This window comes from Pogonomyrmex barbatus, unplaced genomic scaffold, assembly GCF_055798465.1.
Source record: "Pogonomyrmex barbatus isolate J1 unplaced genomic scaffold, ASM5579846v1 scaffold10, whole genome shotgun sequence".
Taxonomy (NCBI): Eukaryota; Metazoa; Arthropoda; class Insecta; order Hymenoptera; family Formicidae; genus Pogonomyrmex; species Pogonomyrmex barbatus.
In genome coordinates this window covers 161,775-184,659 of record NW_028297099.1, presented here as the reverse complement: position 1 = coordinate 184,659, position 22,885 = coordinate 161,775, and the positions used below count along the sequence as shown (strand labels likewise).

At 35.6% G+C, this 22,885-nt stretch overlaps 1 long non-coding RNA gene and 1 pseudogene across 3 annotated transcripts in view; both read left to right on the top strand.

Annotated features, from left to right (window-relative positions):
- LOC105429006 (uncharacterized) overlaps positions 1–22,885 on the top strand; it is an 83,447-nt gene that overhangs the window by 36,350 nt on the left and 24,212 nt on the right. The window lies entirely within an intron of this gene.
- On the top strand, positions 6,220–7,351 carry LOC148937829 (uncharacterized; annotated as a pseudogene).

The following is a 22,885-nucleotide window of genomic DNA, read 5'->3' as shown; positions in this document are numbered from 1 at the left end:
ACATAGAACCGAGACTTGCTAACATCGCTTTAAAACAATACGCCACTGCCCTCTGCTCCGCGGCAGATTTCGAGAAGCAATGTACTCCAGAGAACTTCGACTTGGAGAAGTTCTACGATCTCGTCCGTCAATTTCCCCGCTCTCCCACCCATCCACCTCCTGGAACCTTTTTCATTAAAAAAAAATTTAAACCTGACAGCCAGTTTTGGGATCAAATCTCAAGACATCAAGTTAACGATACCATCCTTATATACATTTCCCGTGATCCTCTTCCCTACCTTATTCCAGTAAAGGCTTTTCGCAGCGCTCATCCTAATCCCCCGCCACACCTGCAACTCGATCCCATTGATATGCTCGCGATCATCAATTTTTTGCCCCAATTGGAACAATTGGGTATATAAATACCAGATTTCTTTGTTTTGTTATTTATTATCATTTGAAATTTTATGTATAAAATTTTTTTGTAACCAGTACTTCTACACTCAAATGTACACAGCAAAATTCGCGAATTAACATATTGTATTTCCTTTTTTTTTATTATTATTAAATCAGTTATCTCTGATTCCGTCTCGATTTATTTACCCAAAAACTTGATCCCGAACCGTTCACGGCTCCCTGAGGATCGCACGAGTCCATCCCTGGTAAAAGAGATTCGGTTCTCTGACCAAAAAACGGACCACCGATAGCGCTGGCGCAGATAAGGGTTATAACGTCACCGACGTTGACCCGATTCCTGTCCCCTTGATAAAGCATTTACACATGTCCCTTTCTAATGAATCTTTAATATTCTGTTCGGGAAGAGAAGGTCCCGAACTTCGATATGCTTCGAATATTTGCTTCCCCAAAATTTTCACTCTATTCGCGTATGTTATTACGTCTTCGTCGTTCCCTTGATAGACACATCCCATTTCCTTTTGTAGTTGATAGACATTTTTCGAAGAACCGTAAATTTGTTTTAAATATTTAGTGATTTGGGCAACGTTGTTAAAGTCTTGATCCTGAATGGTTCGACGTACTTCTCCGATTAAAACCGAAGATCGAACAAAGAATATTAAGAAAGCCACAGATGGATGTTAAAGCAACTGTAGCTGATGCGATACGCATAAAAAGAGAATTACGCGCAATGTCAGATTTACGGCGCGGTAATATCGCAAAAATGCAAAATATTAGTTTACAACGCGAAACTTGCCAAATTTGTTATAAAGACGGACATTTAGTCAGTAACTGTAGAAAATTCATTCAAAATTCACAGCAGAATTACGAAATACTAATTTGTTAGATTTGTAAAAAACGTGGTCACGATGCTAAATGTCGAATGCGCGACCCGCAATCACGTCGAACTGTTAACGTGATACGAGAAAATACGATTGTCTGTCAATTGTGCTTTAAAGCCGGTCATAACGCGAAGTCATGCCGTAGTACTAATCAAAACAAGCCTCTCTTGATTTGCCAGTGGTGCGATAGACAGGGACACTCAGCTAATAACTACTGGAAAAAGCAAAACGAATTACGCGCGACAGAAAATAAAGCAAGAATTATTTGCCAAAATTGTAATAATGCAGGGCATACTGCTAGGGATTGCAGATCCAGAATGGATCGAACTACGAGCAATAATAACACACCATTTTGCCGATATTGCAAAACGCAAGGGCATCTCCTCGAAAACTGTGAGTTGCGCATCGCAAGTAATAATCGAAGAATGGCAAAAGATTCGGTAAACTCCAATGGCCCCTCGAAACCGGGCGTGCAACAGGGGACCGAACGGATTCCACGCCCGTCGACATCTTCGGCGCTTCAATAAAAAACGCTCCGAACGCTCGGTCAGTAGCGGTAAACCTCGATAAACATAATCGCGTGCCGATCGTTCAGGTAGAAATACGAAAAACAATCGAGGAAGACGAGATTATGAATATAAGTGACATTAAGATTGTTAACGAAAATAAAAATGAAAATAAAAATAAGAATGAAAGCGAGAATGCAAAGACGAAAGAGGACGGAATTATAAATAATAAAGAAATTAAAACCTCCATAAATGAAGATAAAATTAATAAAAATTTAAAGGTCAAAAATAAAAATAAAATTAAAATGAGAGGAAGTAAAAGGAAAAATCTTAATTTTGATATTCAGCGAGAGGGAAGTTACCAAACCTCCTCTGAGATATCCTCCCATCCCAAAATTCTCGGAGAGGGAAGTTACCAAACCTCGTCCAAAAATTTAAAAAATTCTGAGTTACTTGGAGATAAAAATTGTCGAATCACTTCAAGAAATAATTCTGGAATTGCCAATGGAAGTTTCCGCACTCCTCGAGCATTTTCTAGCTCCATCGGTTACGAGGAGAGAAATTACTAAACCTCATTACGTAATCCGACACGATTCTGTCTAAAGGAAAACGACAATACTAATTCCTCAGTCTCGTTAAAAGGTGTTAAATTCCCGAGAGTTGGGATGATCTCGGAAAAAATGATTGGAAAAAATGAACCTTCTCATATTACCGTCAAAGAGCTTATGGAAAGGATACAAATAAATAAATCGAATAAAATAAATCTTGGCAAATTAGGAATGAAAAATAAAAAACCGTCTTCAAGAATTTTTAAATTAAGACAAAATCAATCTCAAGAGATATTAGACGGATGTATACAAAAGCGCAAATCAAAACATAAGGAGAAAGTTATACAAGGGATACAGAGTAGTAGCAAATGGAACGGAACTACCGAATGCTTAATACTATCGGAAGAAAACCAAAAGGATAGACTCACAAAAATTATAGAATTATTACTAGAGCACTTGAATAATTATGAAGAAGAGAATGTGATAAATCTTATAATTAATAGTCAAGACAGATTTCATATACTGATGGCAATTAATGTTCTACGACATAAAATATCAACAACAGATGACCAGCCGATAAACACCCGTCAGTAGATTTCCGCAAATTCATAAAGAGGAAATAAACAAACAAGTAGAAGATCTGCTAGAAGGGGCCATAGTAAAACCTTCACAGTCGCCTTACAATATGTCCATATGGATTGTACCCAAGAAAGAGGATTCTCAAGGAAATAAACGATGGAGAATGGTATTAGATTTCCGGGCATTAAATGACAAAACTATCGGAGATGCGTATCCACTACCAAATATAGTTGATATCTTAGATCAATTGGGAGGAGCTCGATATTTTTCGGTATGCGATCTAGCCTCAGGATTTCATCAAATAAAAATGGACCCAGCAGATAGCCATAAAACCGCTTTTACAACACTTTTTGGGCATTATGAATTTGATAGAATGTTTGGATTGAAAAATGCTCCCGCTACTTTCCAACGATTAATGGATTTAGTTTTATCAGGATTACAAGGAAAGGAACCATTTGTTTATATGGACGATATAGTTATTTACGCGTCGTCATTAGAAGAGCATAAAAGAAAATATAATCTTTTAATAGATAAACTATGCGAAGCAAATTTAAAATTACAGCCCGATAAATGTGAATTTTTAAAATCAGAAGTAACTTATTTGGGACACGTTATAGGCAAAAACGGAGTTAAACCCGACCCAAAAAAATTAGAGGCTGTGCGACGATTTCCTAGACCCAAGACACCTAAAAACATTAAACAATTTCTAGAACTAGCGGGATATTAGATGATTTATCTCTAATTTTTCTAAATTAGCAAAACAAATTTATGACAAATTTATTAAAAAATGACGTACGTTTCGAGTGGACACAAGAACAAGAAGAATCATGTGAAATATTAAAACAAAGATTATGTGAAGAACCCATGCAATATCTTGATTTTTCAAAGCCTTTTATCCTAACCACCGACGCTTCCGGAGTAGCCATAGGAGGAATATTGTCGCAGGGTGAAATAAATAAGGACCGACCAGTCGCGTATGCGTCGCGAACTCTAACTGATAATGAATTAAAATACGATACATACGAAAAGGAAGCGCTGGCTATATTATATTGTGTTAAATATTTCCGCCCACATTTATACGGCCGAAAATTTACTTTAGTCACAGATCATAAACCTCTATTATGGTTTAAAAACGCTCAAGATACCAACATGAGAATATTACGATGGAGATTAAAATTAGCCGAATACGATTACGATGTTGTATACAAAGCAGGAAAAACTAACATAAATGCTGATGCATTATCCAGGAATCCAATAAATTTTGAAGAAGTGAACTGCAAGGCAATTATTGACCGGAGAACTTTCCAACGAAGCAAAGGATGCAGAAATAATTTCTAAAATGTTAGAAGAATCCGATGAGGAAGAAGAAACAGAAGAGGACGAAAACTTCGAGTTATATCTTTCAGCACGACGAGCAAACAGAAAATTTACTACCTGACGACAATCTGTTTAGAGATAATACGAATTCAATATCTTTTACACAAGAAGAACTGGACGAATTACCAATGCAGCAGACAGAAAAGGCATTAATACACGATCCACCGAGAGCCAGAAGAGTGCTCACTCGCAGCCAAACGATAAACGAAAAAAATAAAGGCTTAAATTCAACGCAACCTCAAGGAAGAAATGAATCCCAAGAAATTGAAGATCAAACCAACAAAAGCGACAAGGAAAAAGAGAGTGACGAAAATACTGACGATGAAGAAGAAAGCGAAATAACAAAGAAAGAAAATGAAGAAAATGAAGAACTTAGTAATATAGATAAACTTAAACCAACTATCATTGACCATAAGCTAATGAAAAACAATGTTGTTGATTCTCGCGAATTATTATTTTTGCGGAAAGATAACGTAGCATATTTTGTCGATATCGATGGAAATCCATTAGATTCTGGAGCACAAAAATTACTCGAGCGCAACGAATTGCCTATTCTCAATGAACTCGCTCTGTGTAGACCGCAGGTTGTAAAACGCAAAAACTATTTTCACGTGACCTTACCCATTGATGAAGGATTGAGAGAAGGGCCAACAATCATTTTAAATTATATAACGCAAACTCTGATAAAATTACGAAAAATAATAGAGGAATTAAAATTAGAAACTATTAGCATTGCTAAAACGGATTTTATTTGCAACATTCCGTGGAGCAATATTAAGACACAAACACAAACGACCTTTCTCGACTCATTAACTAAACTAATTATTTGTAACGAATTAGTAAAATATCCTTCGAAAGATCTTCGCCCTTCTATAATAGGCGAAACACATTGTTCACCTACAGGTGGACATAGAGGCGTTACTAAAACGTATAACAGAATTAAGCATTATTACTATTGGGAAAATATGAAATCTGACATCCAACGGTATATTCAGCAATGCCTGCAATGTCAATTGAAAAAGTTAGTACGCGTTAAAACGAAACAACCCATGATAATTACCAATACTCCGGGAACAGCCTTCGACAAAGTAGCAATGGATATTGTCGGGCCTCTACAAAAAACTGAGAAAGGAAAACGAATACATTTTAACACTGCAAGATCAATTGACTAAATTCAGCATGGGAATTCCCTTACCAAATCAAACCTCCGAAACAATAGCCGAGACTTTTGTTAATAAATTCATTTGTATATTCGGAACACCCAAAGTAATACTAACCGATCAGGAAAGAAGTTTTGTCAGCGATTTAATGAGAAAGATTACAAAACTTTTTAGAATCCGTAAGTTTCGTACAACCGCCTTCCATCCTCAATCCAATGGATCTCTAGAGCGATCGCATCACGCACTAGGAAAGTATCTTAAACAATATGCAAACGAACAAGAACAATGGGACCGATTAGCCTCGCAATGTTTAATTATAATACCTGCATACACGAAGCTACAAAACATACTCCATACGAATTAATATTTGGAAAAATTGCAAAAATACCTTCGGAAAAATTTCTAGCACCAGAAGATAAATTAACTAGCTATGATGACTATTTAGTAACCTTAGTCACTCAACTCCATAACCTTCGACGGAACGCGCGTGAAAATATCATCAATGCGAAACACAAATCAAAGAAATATTATGACAAAAAAATCAACCCTCAAATCTTTAAACCTAGGGATTACGTATTTCTATTAAAGGGACCTAAACCGGGTAAATTTGGGGATCAGTATACCGGACCACACGAAGTTCTAGAAATATTAAATAAAACTAACGTAAAAATTAAAATAAAGAAAAATAGTCGAATCGTCCATCCTAACCGTTTACGAATTTCGCATATTAAGTTACCTCCAGACAAATAATAAAAAAAAACGTAACCATTTTCAAATGGATCTTCATAATTACTGGACGGTAATAATAGCAATTTTAACAATCCAGTTTCATAAAACGCATGGGATAATAGGCTATGACTGCGGCTCGCCCTCAACAAATCTAACAATCTTATCTCTATTAAATATTGAAGAATGCGACATCCCGCCACAGAACGTAAATTCAACTAACGTCTATATATAACTTCTACAAATAAACGAATTTGAGTCAATAAAGGTTATCCAATGCAAGGTCGAAATAGACAGATTAATAAAAAAATGCGGAATGTTTTCCCACTCCATGGATGTTTTAAATGGCAAATATTCATATATAGAGGAAACATCGCGCGAAGTATGCCAACGAATGCATTCTTATGGAACTTATCAGTTACATAACGGATATATCACTGGATTAAAATCGAATCATACCACTGCCCGACCAGTAACATTGACAGGACACGTAGACGCCGATGGATCATGCAAGGGGAGCATGTATTCAGATCCGTACGGCATGTGGGCTGACGTCGTGGTACTCGCCAGCATAAAAATCTCACTATAAGAATATATAGCCGACGTACGAATAAATAGTAATCGAGTGCTACTCAGATCCGGAGTGGCCTGTGAACTCACAATCACTCATTGCACAGATATAGAGGGAGGTGAAATCTACTGGGACCCAGTGCCCGCCGATACTTGTAAATTCAGCAATTACGGAGTATTGTACAGTGGGATTGCAGACAAAATAATAGATAACGTAAATGAGCAACAACTAGTCGTCTATTCATTAACTGCACAGGATACAACTGCACAGGATACAACTTGACTAGCAAAGGAAAATATGCAACATGCGGCTATACACTCACTCGAACCGAACATCCCAAATTAATCATCTTCGAAACCTCGCGTGGCGTAACGATCTTCAAACAACGAACGCGTGTCTCTAACCTTGACATATTCATCTACATGAATTCCAAATTCGTATACATCGAAAAGCACATCCGTACGCAGATAAATCAATTATACAGAAATATCCTTTTGCAACAATGTGAACTAGAGCAAGGAATGTTAAAAAACGCCTTAGCTAGCTACTCAAACACCCAATATCTTTGCTTATTATCTAATGAAAGAACCTGGATATATGGGCCTGTTAGCCGGAGAAGTAATACATATATACATAAAATGCGTACCCGTAGAAGTAAAAATCAGACTGACAACTGTTACAATCAGCTACCGGTCATTCGGGGAAACGAAACCTATTGCTTAACGCCGCAAATCCATGTACTATTGCAACAAGGAATTCAGATACATTGCAACTCTTTCGCACCCACTATGTACCTAGGAGACTCATGGTATAAACTCATGCCTAAACCTGTAGAATCATTACCGTCCACAATTATGAAACCTATGACCAAACTTACGTGGAAATATGTTAGCCCTGGATCGCTCGTTACAAGCGGAATATACACCAAAAATGATTTCAATGATCTACGAGACCACATATTGTTCCCTGCTGAGCGACCGGCGGTGCTCAACACGGTAGCTAGGCGGATGATAGGACAACCAATGGGACAATCTCTGAATGGGAGGATCACTCTCAAATCTATTAGACGAAGCATTCATAACAAAAATAGCTGCATCCGCATGGAAAAAATTTTGGAATAAATTCTTAATTTTCGGCAATATCAATGCTGGGATAATTGGAATATATCTTACCGGGAGAATCATAAAATTAATAGTAAACACAATCGTACATGGTTACGCTTTGCATACCGTATATGGGTGGTCCATACATCTATTGGGCGCTATCTGAGACTCTATTACCCATCTTTTATTACTGTTGGGGACAAAAAGGTTTCAAAAACCCGAGCAGGCCAGCGCACCAGAGTCTGACCTGTATAGTAAAACTCTCGAAAACCAAATATACCCTTTATTACCACCACAAGAAAAACCAGGATTTTCGTTCGAACTAAAAAAATAATAACAATAAAACAACGTCTTTTCTTTCCTTCTCCTATCTACTATTCCCCCTCCACAACCACCTAATAATCATTAAACTTTTTAGAAGTGAAGAAAGTAAAAGTAAAAAGGAGAGGAGAAGAATGGAAGCCATCGATTTGACTCGTTTGACTCGTGGGCGTCTCGAGTGTAAGATTCTACGAATGGAATTTCCTCTCCTGTTTTGGGTGCGGTTAAAAAAATGGAGAATCAGCTCTGCAAGATCTATCGGAAAAACTTAACTTTCGAATGAACCGCAAATCCAAAGAACTCATTTGCTGGCCCAACGACATAGAAGAAGACAAGCCTGTTGCCATAAAAGACGACGATGTATGACAAAGGGGATTGATTACGGGAGTCGACCCGGCCCAGAGGACCGCCCGGATCGATCTCAGGAACATAGGACGCCAAGTGTGGAGACCATTCCATCAAATTTTCTTTGCTTGGAAGGGCGTTTCCAAGAATTATGCTGGCAGGCTCTTACCTGTGAAGCCTAGCCTACACAGGCCCAGCTAAACCAACCAGATTTTGGTCCAGGAAAACTAGAGCCTTGTGCCGAATCCTAACCGAAGGACGCAGCGGATATATTAACATCGTGCGTCGACTGGAAAACGGGGTCGCAATGGTCAAATTAGTCTTGCCGCACGAGGACGACTGGGGGTCACGAACTTTCGTGACACACTGGTATTTCTAGGAGAGGCACGAGTCGAGAAAGAGGCCCGAATCGTGGATATCTTCCAGCGATCTAAAAAAAATGAGTCTATATACTTAGTTACACAACCTTTGTTTCTTTTAATTATACCATCCTTATTTCTCTTAGTTATATCTTTTTTTTATCTCGTATATTTACTTAGTTAATAAAGTAATGTTATTATAATGTTTAAGTTGAACAATCGTAAACATTATAATATATTTAATAATAATCATAATAATTTTGATAACAATTACTTAAGTTCCTTTTACACATTTATCATCTACTTCCTTTATTATTAAACTTATTAAATTAATTTTTTCTTTTTGTGGCATAAAGAGGGAGGAAATGTAACCAAATCGATTAATTCTTTATTCATATCGATACTACTTGAGTGTCTACTGGAGAGCGGGAGCGCTTATTATTTTTATTTTTCTGTCCTCATCTGCAACCACCAACACTCTAAACTACAGTATAATAATATTAACAAGTTGGTAGAATAATAATTCTACCCATCTAATTGCCCAGTTGAATAAATTCTCATGCGAACGTCACCTTACCTAGTATAACAAATGTATCATATGTAACAAATATATCATATAATCAGACGATACGCAACGACTGAGGCAGGTAAAACGCCTAATGGCCACGGCTTGACCATTTGTATTAAGACCCCTGAAAAAAAAGAAGGGGAAGAGGATAGGAAAACCATCCTGGGATGTAAAACATGGAGATATAATTCCAAACCAAGCGAGACGCGACTAGTGGTACTCACGTAATATAACATGTTGTAAAAAAAAAGGGGGGGAGGCAAGAATTTGCTGATCGTTTGTTATACAAAATCATTTTCTTCCTCTTGAACGCTATATAATAAATACGATAGAGTTAAGCCCAAAATTATCATTAATCCTTTCGAAATTCTTATAATTCCTTCGAATTTATTTGTAATAATAATAATAATAATAATAATAATAATAATTATTATTATTATTATTATACTAATAATAATAGTCTTCTATCGAATCCAAGCACCTTCGCATACATCAAGATTTTGCGCATTTTTCACCCTCTCCAACAAGGAGAAATAAGTCCTTTCAAAATAAATACGCATTAACAAATTTTAGGCATGAAACACTTAAGATATTTTTCTTTAAAAAAGAAAGGAGGGGAGAGTGAATGATGCGCACAATTTAATTTTAAACAGTATTGAGAATATAATGTAACGTTAGTTAATGTAAGCGAAGAACGAGGAAGAACGAGGGAATAAGGAAGGGGTTTTGGTGGTTGTCTGTTCCTTTCTTCTTTTTCACAAAAAAAAGGGAACCGAAAAAGAAGAATTATTATCCTATTGTTGCAAATGTTGTGCACCCCCAACATTTGTCTAAGGCGGGAGGTGTTACGTCCGGGGTACTTCACGAATTCTTCCCTTTCGGAAAAAGACAACGGCTGCTAATCAGAAAATGAAGCGCTTCGAAAGATCTAAAGAAACTCTAAATAAATACACAAAAATTCCTCTCGAGATATGCCTCACTATCAAAAAAAATAATTCTTGGGATAGACAGCTTTGTCGGCACCGAGTTTATAACATACCAATAAAAATAAAAAATATTAACAAAAGCAAATGCCTAACGGATAAGAAACGCGTCGGATCGTTCGAGAGTGACACTCCCCAAATTGGTGGGAAAACTAAGGGAAACGCCAATCAAGAAGAAACGATTAGCGGCCGTTGGCAGCCATACCAATGAATGATTGAGGATGTGGAATGGCGGGAAAATTTTCACTAACTAATTCCATCATTCGCTAGGAAATCTGGAAATATAAAAACAACCACAATTCACAGAACACCGCTCCCCTCCTTCCTCTATACTCACAATTTTTCTAAACTATTATTCAATAAGCCAACGCGGAAATCCATCACGCTCTCAAATATTCCCACCGGAACCCTTTAAAAACCGCGACTTGGAGCGGATCGCTCTCTTTTCGCTTCTTATCGCTCCACGCCTTCACGGTCAGTGCCATCCGAGCTTGTCGCAAAAATTTCTTTTCTCAATTAGAAATTTGTGCGATTCTTTCAATTTCGTGTGATTCGATCCACGATCCAGCCTAGGCACCACACTTCTCGTCCATCACCAGCGCCCGCCACAACAAAAATAAGTCCATTTTTATCACTCTTTCCCGCGGTAGACTGGCTTTGGTTCGCGACCTCGACATATTTGTTTTCTTAAAACACTCCAACATTCCAACCTGGCAAGCCGCCGATTGATTCGTGAAGCTGCCTTATCGATTCCTCAATTTTTTTTTACTATTCTCACGTCACACTCCTTCTCATCTAACTCTTATATTTACATAGTGAACCAAATGAAAGCCATCCCAAACAACCCAACGAAACGGACATTGCGACATCGTCAGGAAAAGCTAAATAAACGGATTCGTCGCGAAACCGGACACGCCGAGGAACTCGCGGAGCAGTTAATAGAACCGAGACTCGCCAACATCGCTTTACAACAATACGCCACCGCCCTCTGCTCCGCGGCAGATTTCGAGAAGCAATGTACTCCAGAGAACTTCGACGTGGAGAAGTTCTACGATCTCGTCCGTCAATTTTCCCGCTCTCTTATCCATCCACCTCCTGGAATCTTTTTCATTAAAAGAAAATTTAAACCTGACAGCCAGTTTTGGGATCAAATCTCAAGACATTAAGTTAACGATACCATCCCTATGTACATTTCCCGCGATCCTCTTCCCTACCTTGTTCCAGTAAAGGCTTTCCGTAGCGCTCACCATAATCCCCCGCCACACCTGCAACCCGATCCCATCGATATGCTCGTGATCCCCAATTTTTTGCCCCAATTGGAACAAATGGGTATATAAATACCAGATTTCTTTGTTTTGTTATTTATTATCATTTGAAATTTTATGTGTAAAATTTTTTTGTAACTAGTACTTCTACACTCAAATGTACACAGCAAAATTCGCGAATTAACATATTGTATTTCCTTTTTTTTTATTATTATTAAATCAGTTATCTCTGATTCCGTCTCGATTTATTTACCTAAAAACTTGATCCCGAACCATTCACGGCTCCCTGAGGATCGCACGAGATCCATCCCTCGTAAAAAAAATTCGGTTCTCTGACCAAAAAACGAATCACCGATAGCGCTGGCGCAGATAAGGATTATAACGTCACCGACGCTGACCCGATTCCTATCCCCTTAATGCGCGTTCGACTCGCGGATCGACCTCACCACGTCGGTCTGTGAGAGCAACGAAGATACCGTGCGTCCACCCGAGTTCTCCTCCTCCTGACGGAAGGTATTATCTTTCCTCCAGAACCTCGGATGTAATAATAATTATATTACCAATTTATTGATATATATATCCTTTAATATTAATAATATATTCTTTAATTTTAACGATTTTAAATTTATATTAATTATTTATATTAATTATTTTTTTCACTATTTATTTTTTTCAATACAAGAGCAAAAATTAATATAATATTATTATACTACTGTTACACTATAATATTTTTAACTTTTTGATACACAATTGTCAAAACTATCCTCTATCAATATAATAATAGCTATTCACAAAGTTAGTGCAGCGAGAAAACCCATCGTGGAAAAGCGTCAACAATAAACTTCGAAGAAATTTCGAGAAATGCAACTATCGATGCCTTTTTTTTAGAAAGGATTATTATACATATTTATTATTATTATAAACAAACTTTATTACAATATAAAATAAAATTTAAGTAAAAAAATGAACATCCATCCATTTTTTATATTGATTTATTACAATTAATTAATTTATAATTATATTTTGCAATTTTATAATATCTCTATTATTTAATAATATATTATCACGTATTTAATACACATGCACAATCACTTAAATCAATGCAAAGTGTTACGTCTCGAGATGGCATAGAACGGTTAATGGAATTTGGGAAGGGATATCTAGTGTATTTATGTTGAATGGCGATACTGGATATGATTAAACTATTTTCGGATTAGAACTCGCGACCGAGCGGAAATCGCGGGGAAATATGTTTTGTTAATATAATAATCAGGATATGATATTGTATTATAAAGTTATGATTGTTGTTGTAATTGGTTGTGAAATTGTGATTCAAAGTTATTTAATATGACAGAAAGAAATGATTTGTTTGATTATTGTAAAATATTAAATGTATGTAAAAAAAATTATATAACACGAATAAATAGTTACATTAAAATAATAATAATAAAGAAAATAATAATAATATAATAATAGTAATGAAAATATTAATGAGAATTATATGGTGAAATATAGTGATAAATAAAATAATGCCAAAATATCGGAAATACAGGTTTACATATATATGAATATTTGATCTATGCAAAAGATGAAGGTAATATAAGCTTAATTATATATGAAATGAGAATGGAAATCAGAAAATATTGTAAGAATTAGACGACCGTAAGCGGTCATGAAAGAGATTCGGAATATAAACACTAACAGAGAGGAGCCGTCGTGGTCGTGCAGACTAAGTGTCGGATTGGTAGACGAGGGATCCCGAGTTCAAATCCAGTCGGTCTCCGTTAATTTTTTCCGAATCTAATAGATATCTTTCAATCTCAGAAGTGGGATTCAGCCTATGTTACCTCAGAGAAGATTCAGCCTATGTTACCTGACAAGTCGATCGTTCAGGAGTGAACGGAAAAAGTCGGGGGTAGTACTCCAAAGTCGTTGTCGGTCGTTCAAGAGAAATGAACGGGAAAAAAGTCGTGGAGTAGTACTCCAAAGGAGTCGTGTCGGTCGTTCAAGAAAGTGATCGAAAGTCGGGAGCAGAAGCTCCAAGTTTCGGATAAAAAAAATCCGATAGAGGAAGACTCGGTACATTCGGGACGAATGTAATACCAGAATGGCCGAACTGTAAGAATTAGACGACCGTAAGCGGTCATGAAAGAGATTCGGAATATAAACACTAACAGAGAGGAGCCGTCGTGGTCGTGCAGACTAAGTGTCGGATTGGTAGACGAGGGATCCCGAGTTCAAATCCGTTAATTTTTTCCGAATCTAATAGATATCTTTCAATATTAAATAGAAATGATAAAAAATAATGTGTAAATTCAAAGATATACGATTAAGGAATATTAATACACACACACACACACACACACGCGCGCGCGCGCGCGCGCGCGCGCGCGTGTGTGTGTGTGTGTGTGTGTGTGTGTGTGTATAAACAGAGATATTGACGTTGAACATAGACAGACGTAGATATAATAATAATATGAATGATACAACCAATAAAAATATCAAATATGTAATAATAATGAGATAAGATGTGAATATGATAATTAAATTCTAAATTATCTTTAAAATTTATATAAGTAGTGATATTAAAATGAAATGAAAATCAATAATATAAAATAAACAAATCAGATAATATAATATAATATAATATAATATAATATAATATAATATAATATAAGAAAATCAATAATATAATATAAGCTGTCGAATAATATAATATAAGCTAATCAAACAATATAATATAGGCAATTCAAATAATATTCAAATAGTATTAGAAGCAATGATTACCTTAAATTGTTAGAGGTAAGTTATTAAATGTATTAGAATTCTAGTGATTTCCTTTCCTTTTACTTTTCCTTTATAATTATAAGATGTAATTCCTTGTAATTATAAGATTCAGCTGTTTGAGAGAGTGACTGCACTCTTTGACGATTTGATAACGACTGCCGCATCTGCATCCAAGCCGTACCTCTAGGGTAGGGCCCGATGCAAAGGGGAGGGGCAGACAAAGCACTCCTCGACTGAGCATTTTATTTCTACGGTTATTTATGCGAAAATAGGAGAAGATAAAAGAAAAAGAAAAAAAATAAAACTAAGACCTAATATTTTTTGGAGATATTAATACTTAATAATAAATCTTATTATTGCAAAACGAGAATTCATTTAATTCGTTTTCGAAGGTTAAATTTCGTTGCGCAACGAAAGACTCTCCGAGCTAGCCCGTTGGAAAGTTTACATTAGGAATATTTAAGTGCGATAAGCCTCTCCTTTAGTATAAACTAAGATCGTCGAACGCTCCTTTGTCTTGTAGTAGATAATGCGTTGCTGGTTTATGATTTATGATTGAGCCCTGAAAAGTCGGAAAAGCAGGAAGGTTGCAAAACAACTAAATAATACCATCACGATTTGAAGTTCGACCATCGCCAGCAAAGTCTCGCAAAGTTCTGGCTCGGTCTCGTTTATTTCAACAGACAACGGATAATAATTTCTATTAGGTATACAAAAAAGTTCTGAGCTTTTTTTTGTAAAATTCAATCTTTATTCAAAAACAAACAAAAAAATATTAATCAGCGAAATATTCCCCGTTTGCATCAACGACCTTTTGCCATCTTTCGGGTAGCTTGCGAATTCTTTGACGATAAAAGCTCACCGGCTTCGAAGCGATAAAGTCATCAATGCATTTTCGTATCTCTTGAAATCTCACGAAATATGTATCAACCAAATGATGCAGCGACCGAAATAGGTAGTAATCGGAAGACGCCATGTCTGGGCTATACGCCGCGTGCGGGAGAAGTTCCCAGCCTAACGCAAAGATATGGTCCTAAGTCGCTTTCGCAACATGTGGTCGAGCATTGTCATGAAGCAAGATCACTTTACGATGTCCTTGGCCAGTAAATGGCCTCTTTTCTTCCAATGCATCGCTCAAATTGGTCAATTGTTGTTGGTAGCGGTCTGCCGTGATTGTTTCATCCGGTTGTAACAATTCGTAATACAACACACCTTTCCAATTCCACCAGATACAGAGCAAAACCTTCTTGGCGTGGATATTAGGCTTTGGCGTCGATGTCGAAGGCTGACCAGGATCAACCCATGATTTTCTACGTTTAGAGTCATCATAAAGAATCCTTTTACTTTTCATCGCCTGTAATGATTTTGTGCAGAAAATCTTTTTTCCGGAACTTTGAAAGCAAAGTGAGTACAGTGTCACGCCGACGATTTTTGTTGTCTTCGGACAATTCATGCGGAACCCATCTGCCTTCCTTCTGAACCTTTCCCATCGTATGTAAACGTATGGAAATGGTTTGCTGCGTAATGCCAAGCTGTTCTGCAAGCTCCTTTTCAGTTTGCGCAGAGTTTATATCCAGCAGTGCTTGCAATTCGTCCGTTTCAATCTTTTGAGGGCGTCCAGCACGTGGTTCATCTTCAAGACTGAAATTTCCTTGGCGAAATTTTTTATACCATCTTTTACATGTAGTATGCCTTACAGCGTTCTCTCCATATGCAGCACAAATCATTGCAGTGGCTTCAGCAGCATTTTTCTTCAGATGAAACGCGAAGTGAATGGAAAATCGTATATGCTCTTTTGTTATTGCCATCATGAACACTACTGATTTTTGAGGTTATGTGCAAATGCCAAACCGTATGGCATTTTAGAAGGCCAAATGTCAACGCTTTAAAACCGCAAAAGAGCGGGAAGATATATAAAATTTAAATTGTTATTTCGGTTGTATGAAATCTAAAACTCAGAACTTTTTTGTACACCTAATAGAACAGTCGGTTATTTGACAAACAAAGCGAACGCGATATTTACACGGCTAATATCACAAGACAAAGAAAATCGAGACGATACAATGCCACAAGGGCACCGCGAACACGAAAAATGCGCGTGACAAATGTTATTTTGCGGAACGTACAATGCCTACAAGGGCCACCGCGGACACGAAGGAATGTTTGAGATTAAAAAACGCTGAAACAAAGAGAAATAGAAAAAGAAACGCTGAAAAAGATCGCTCGCGAAAGAGCAGGCGGATCGCCGAAAGACGCACGCTGCGTAGCCATGCGGAACGCTCGCGAATCACAGGAGATCGCGGGCAGCTGCCGCACGCCTAACGCTGATTAAAGAAACTGAAAGAACGCGACGCAGACAATTGACAGACGCAACGCAGACGAGCATGAAACGCGGGTAAAACAGGACGCACGCAAAAGAGAAATGCAGAGGGCGAGACGCGGAACCTTGACGATTGCACAGAATGCGGATAAAACGCAGAAGACGGGATGGAACAGACGCGAACGCGGATGAGACGCACGCAGGTCGCAGATAAGACACATGTTCGCGAGCGAGAAAGAAAGACCGCACATACGCGAATGAGAAAGAGAGCAAGAACCAGCCGGTCACACACGAGCAAGAGAGGAGGAACGGGCGCACCAACGTCTCGCGCGCAGGCGAGAGAGATGGAGGCGCACGGAGAGCGAGAGAGGCGGCGAACACCTGGCGCAACAGGCGGAACGCCGCACGTGGTCGCACGACACAGACACGATCGCGACACAGCACAGGACCCGGCACATACGCGACACCCGACACTACACAGGGCGCGGTCACACACTCGCACGATACGGACGACCGGGATGATACCTGGAACTCTCTCTCCCTCTTTCCTTGCGCCAGACGTGTGGCTGTCTGTGCATCCGATAGCAGGCACGAGGAACCGCGTAATGGCCACTCAATTCGATGTGGCTAACGGGGAGGAAGACGGAAGTTACCACACTGGTCGTGATATAATCGTCTGCTTTCTCGGTGGACGGTGGCGCTCGGCGACGGTCGCGCCAAGCGGCACAGCGGAAGTAGGTAGCAAGGCCGCCACAGTCTCTTCTACAGTTGCAACATCGAGAACCAAAGAAGAGAAAAAGAAAATTAAGTTATAGAATTATATTTCCAAATTATATATCCAAAAGAAAACAATAGTAATAATAAAATAAAATTATATCTTATCGCAAGACGAAGGAAAATGAGTTCTCGCTTTATCATTAATTATCTTAATAATAAAAATTATATAAAAAAAAGGAAGAATATAAAATAGTATAAATAAGACTATAAAATAGTAAAAGTATATAAAATAGTAAAAGTTATATATCTTAATATTTAAAATTGCGCATGTGTTAACCCTAAGGTACCGCTCAACTGCACCTACGTCATTTCGGATGAACGTTCGCAAGTTTTAATTTTTTGCGGACGTTACAAAAGTAAAAAATATCGCTATTAATTAGAGTGAAATAGTGTATATTTTTTTCACTCTCGTAGGATTTAGCCAAAACATGACAGATCAGAATCTCTGATTGGCGGATCAGAATCGTGGCCAGTCTCTGATTGTAGTGTCTATAGGAAACTTCATTTGTGCGACATCTATAGGCCATATAATAACATAAAACATCTATTAGTAATAAGATAAATTACTTTCAAACTTTTAATAGTAAGAACTTTAATATTATCCAAAATTAAGTTATTATATTATTTTTTATTGTTATTATTACTGATTGCGATTCTTAATAAGCTGTGTATAAACAAAATAAAGATTAGGATGAACAGAAGTAGCTTTACTCGTTATTATTTTATCAATCGGAAAAAGATGTGACGCTTTTAATCAAAAATAAATATTTGTCAGGTTGACAACAGAATGAAAAAACGACAGGACGTCACAGGAAAGATGTCTCTTAAAAAGTTGCAAATTTATGTGACAATGAATTATGAATGTTCGATATAACTGATATCGACCTTCAAGCAGCAATAACTGGCAATAAGTGCTAATATCGACTGCGTAAAGCGCATATACACGCATATGCGCCGAAGATAATGTTTCCTGCATATGCGCGCAATAGCTATATTAACCATGTTATATTCCTGTATAGTGAAGTTGTCTTTTAACAAAAATGCGCGCATAAACTGCTTCAAGTCTGAAATAGAGGCACTAGTAACATTAGTAATTTTTCAATCTTTTGGTTGCATTTAGGAATGCGCGAGTAGTTAGGTCAAAAATTTAAAGAGAGACGTGAAAAGTTGTAGAAAAAAGTAGGATTATTTTTATTATTTTTTATTACAATTTTTTTATTTATCTTTTCATAGTTCATTTTCAAGATATGGATTTAGTAAATTTTAATGTTTATATGAAAATGAAGATATTACATTAAAAATTCAAATTGATCGGATATCGAAAGAGCATTTAGAAATTAGTTTTTTTTACATATTTTTCTCAAGTATTATACAAGAATTTTTATTTACTTTTATTTCTTCAGATTCTGTCTATTTATAAGAGATAACAAATCAAGAACTAAATAAATTAAATATGCAAGCAGCAAAAAAAAGATTTAAAACAAACTGCCTATGGATTGAAAATAAAAATGAAAATAATGAGAAACAATTATCATACTGTGAAGATACAATAGGACTTATGTTTATAAAAAATTTATTATTATTATTCTTTATTATAATATACTCATAATTTTGAAAAATGTTTCTATAGAAATAAATATTTTATTATGGGCACCGAATGATACTCATCTCCTTTTAATGATATAATGAAAGAGAAAAAAAAGAGGAAAAACTTTAAAAGAAAATAATTGAAACAAGGACAATTTTGGGAAACTATTGCCAAAGAAACAAATAGAATTAATCCTAAGATACAGAAAACTGCAATTCAGTGCAGCAGTAAGATTGCTTGTTTAAAAAATATTTATAAAAATATCAAAAATCATAATAACAAATCTAGAAATAACAGAAAAAATTGATCATTTTATGAAATATTTTAAAAAAGCTGTAAGATTTATCTTATTAAAAGAGAAAAAATTATAGAAAGATTGAAAATTATAAAAAATATTAAAAATTTTTTTTTTTAATATGGGGGATTTTTTTGACAATCGAGCATGAGTCACTCCAAAATGTTTGACTTCAGAAGCTCAAGTCAGTTTTTAACATCTAGGTCAACATCATCATTAACATTGTCAGCAAATCCTAAAGTGTCTAAAAGAAAAAGAGAAATTCTCTAAGATGAATTAATAAATGAAATTAAAACTCGTTATGAGGAAAAAAAATGCAAAAAGAAAAAAAACTTGAAATGTTTAAAAAATTTAGAGACAAAAAAGTTCAGGTGCATAAGGAAAAATTTAACATGCAACAAAAATTATTGGACGTAATGACAAAGTTATACTCAGCAAAAAAATAATATAACTTTTTTCTAAGTTGTTTTAAATATTATTCAATATTATTCAATATTTTTTAATTATATTTATAAATTTGCATTGTTTCTTTTTATATTATAGTTTATCAAACAAAATATTTTTAAAAACATTGATTTTAAAAATGTTGATTAATATTTTTTTTTTTTGTAAATTTGTTTAAATTTTATTAAGATTGAGTACACTAAGTTTTGAAGAATTAATTATTTTATAATAATGAAACTCTGTTTTTATTTTATATATTATAATAATATAATAAAGTGATATTCAAGTGTGACGTAAAAGGAAAGTACAACCCACACGGAAACCTCCAATGGACGTCCACAAAACCTTCACTAGACGTTTATTGGAGATCCATAGTTTCGCATTTTTAATCTCCATTAAATTTCCATTAGATCTTCATGTAGACGTCTCAGAGATTATGTGAATTAATTATGAATGTTTTATACGATTTTGAGAAAGATTAATAAAGATTAAATACACATTGGAGACTTTATGAGAAAGTTATTAACAGTTATTAACAAAATATTAAGTATATCGATTATTTTTTTATATTATATAATTAAAATACTAAATAAAATTTAATTAATGTTATAAAATAATTAAAATAATCAGAAAAAGTTAATAAAATTGTTCAGCATTATAAAATTTATTTCTACTACTGAATATTGTAAACTAAAATTGCGATTTTGATATAAAAGTATGACAGATCTCCGATTAGTGAGTGTTATCACATTGTCATATGCTTTAAATAGTTTCAACATCAATATCCTGATTGCGTATGCAATTCTTGTAGATAACCTTAATAACATGTCCCTAATAAAGACGTCCTCAGGCTGTCCTTAGAATGTCCTATAAGAGCCGGATATCCTGAGGACTACCTATTATAACCCTGAAACGTAAACAGGACGTCCTGTGGATTGAGCAAATGAGCGCCTCATTATGTCCTCGAGATGTCCTCAGAATGTTCACCACTCAGCCTCCGACTACTTGAGGACTTTTTTAAGATGATTTTAAGATGATTTTAGGATGACTTCAGGATGACTTCAGGGGCATCCTGAAAACAATCGCGTTCCGATATGACTGCTAGTATTGAAAATCTATAATATACGTGACACTCCTTACGGAAAATAAATGAAAAAAAAAATAAAAAAATGAAAAAAAAAGAGAGAAAGTAATGAAATATCTTTTATCTCGTACCACCGCATGTTTCTAAAACCGGTCACCCATTCACTTGAAGATCCTGCTCGATGTCGTTTAATCTCTGTATGAAACCTGCTACTGAAATGAAGTGATTACATCTCGGCTTAAAATATGATAAAGCTGGTCAATGAATGTTACTATATTGTCGCATAAATAATCTCAATTTTAAAATCTCGATTGCATATGTAATTCTTGTGGATAATTTAATTACATATATAGATCCGTGAACCCTGTGTGTTTAACGAGAATCATTTTTATTATAAAAATTGTTTATAAATTGTTGAATATATTTTGTTTCTTTGTTTATGAATTTGTCAATAATTGTATTAAATATGAAAAATATTTGTTTTATTTATATATTATAGTTAATTAAGAAAGATAGTAATAAATAATGTTATTTCATTATTTATTCATTAAAAATTATGATTAAATGACGTATTTATAATGATAATATTTCGGCAAATGTTACATTATTATTTTACGTTATTATTTTTTATTAGTTCTGGTTCGTGGTCGGGCCCCGCCGTGACTCTCCCTTCTTATTCGGGGGCTCGAGCCATGCTTGATGCAATCTCTCCAGTCGTGCTCCAGGAGGATTATTTGTATATTTGTCAATGGTGTTGGAGGGTGTCGCCGCTGCAGTCCGACCTGAATTCATCGAGAGAATAGGATCATCATCTCTCTGAAGTATCGGTCGTGGGGATTCGAGAGAATACATGTATATATGTATAATATACGTATATATGTGTATCATTGTATTATTGACGTGTTATTCTAAACACGTTATTTGCGATAAATATCATCACATGCCTCGGTAGTCGAAGAGATAAGATGCCTGTCTGATAAGCAGGAGATCCAGGTTCGATTTCTGGCTGAGGTGGTATTTTTTTCGCAAATAATGAGTTTTCACGACTAGTTTGTGATCGGGCCTGCCGTGGCGCACACTCTCCCTTCTTTTTTGGGAGGGACTGACGTCGAATGCTGAAAAATAATTTTAAATCATCGTTATTGATGTCATCTTGCTACTTGAAATACAACAAATGATATTCTACACAGATTTTATACGAATAATCTTTGATATAATCACAGTACATTACACAGTATAAATACAGAATATGTGAGATCATGTGCTGATAGGGTATATTCAGTATATTCTGAAGATGAGCTTAAGAAATGATATACCATCAAGATCATATGAATGTTCTTTTCTATATTAGGCAATAGTATGTATTACCAGTACTTTCAGTACGAATGTAGAATATTCGAATGATATCGTGTGCTATTAGAGAAAAACAGTGATGATACAAGATAAAAAATGTGTCATTACTTTCTCTCATTTTTTTTCATTTTTTTCATTATTTTCTGTAAGAGGTGTCACGTATATTATAGATTTTCAAGTTCTATATATCTGGGATACACTTATGCATGCCCTACATGATATATACTGTTTTTAAATCATTTTCATCCTATGGCCATACTGCGGGATATTCTCCAGTACATACTAGAGATTAGGTTAGTAATAATCTAAGTACATTCCACAGTATATCGCAATACGTATTTCGAATGTTTGGAGAATATCTCGAATATACTTGTATGATATCCCGTGGAACGTTCTCAGAATAGATAAGTGCTATTAGAGTATAAGAAATGTTTGCAGTTTTATCATAATTATATAATAATTATATAATAATTTTAATATAAAATACATAATGCAAAATATTTGTGTTAATATAAGTAATAATATAAGAACCATTTCAGATTAATATATTTT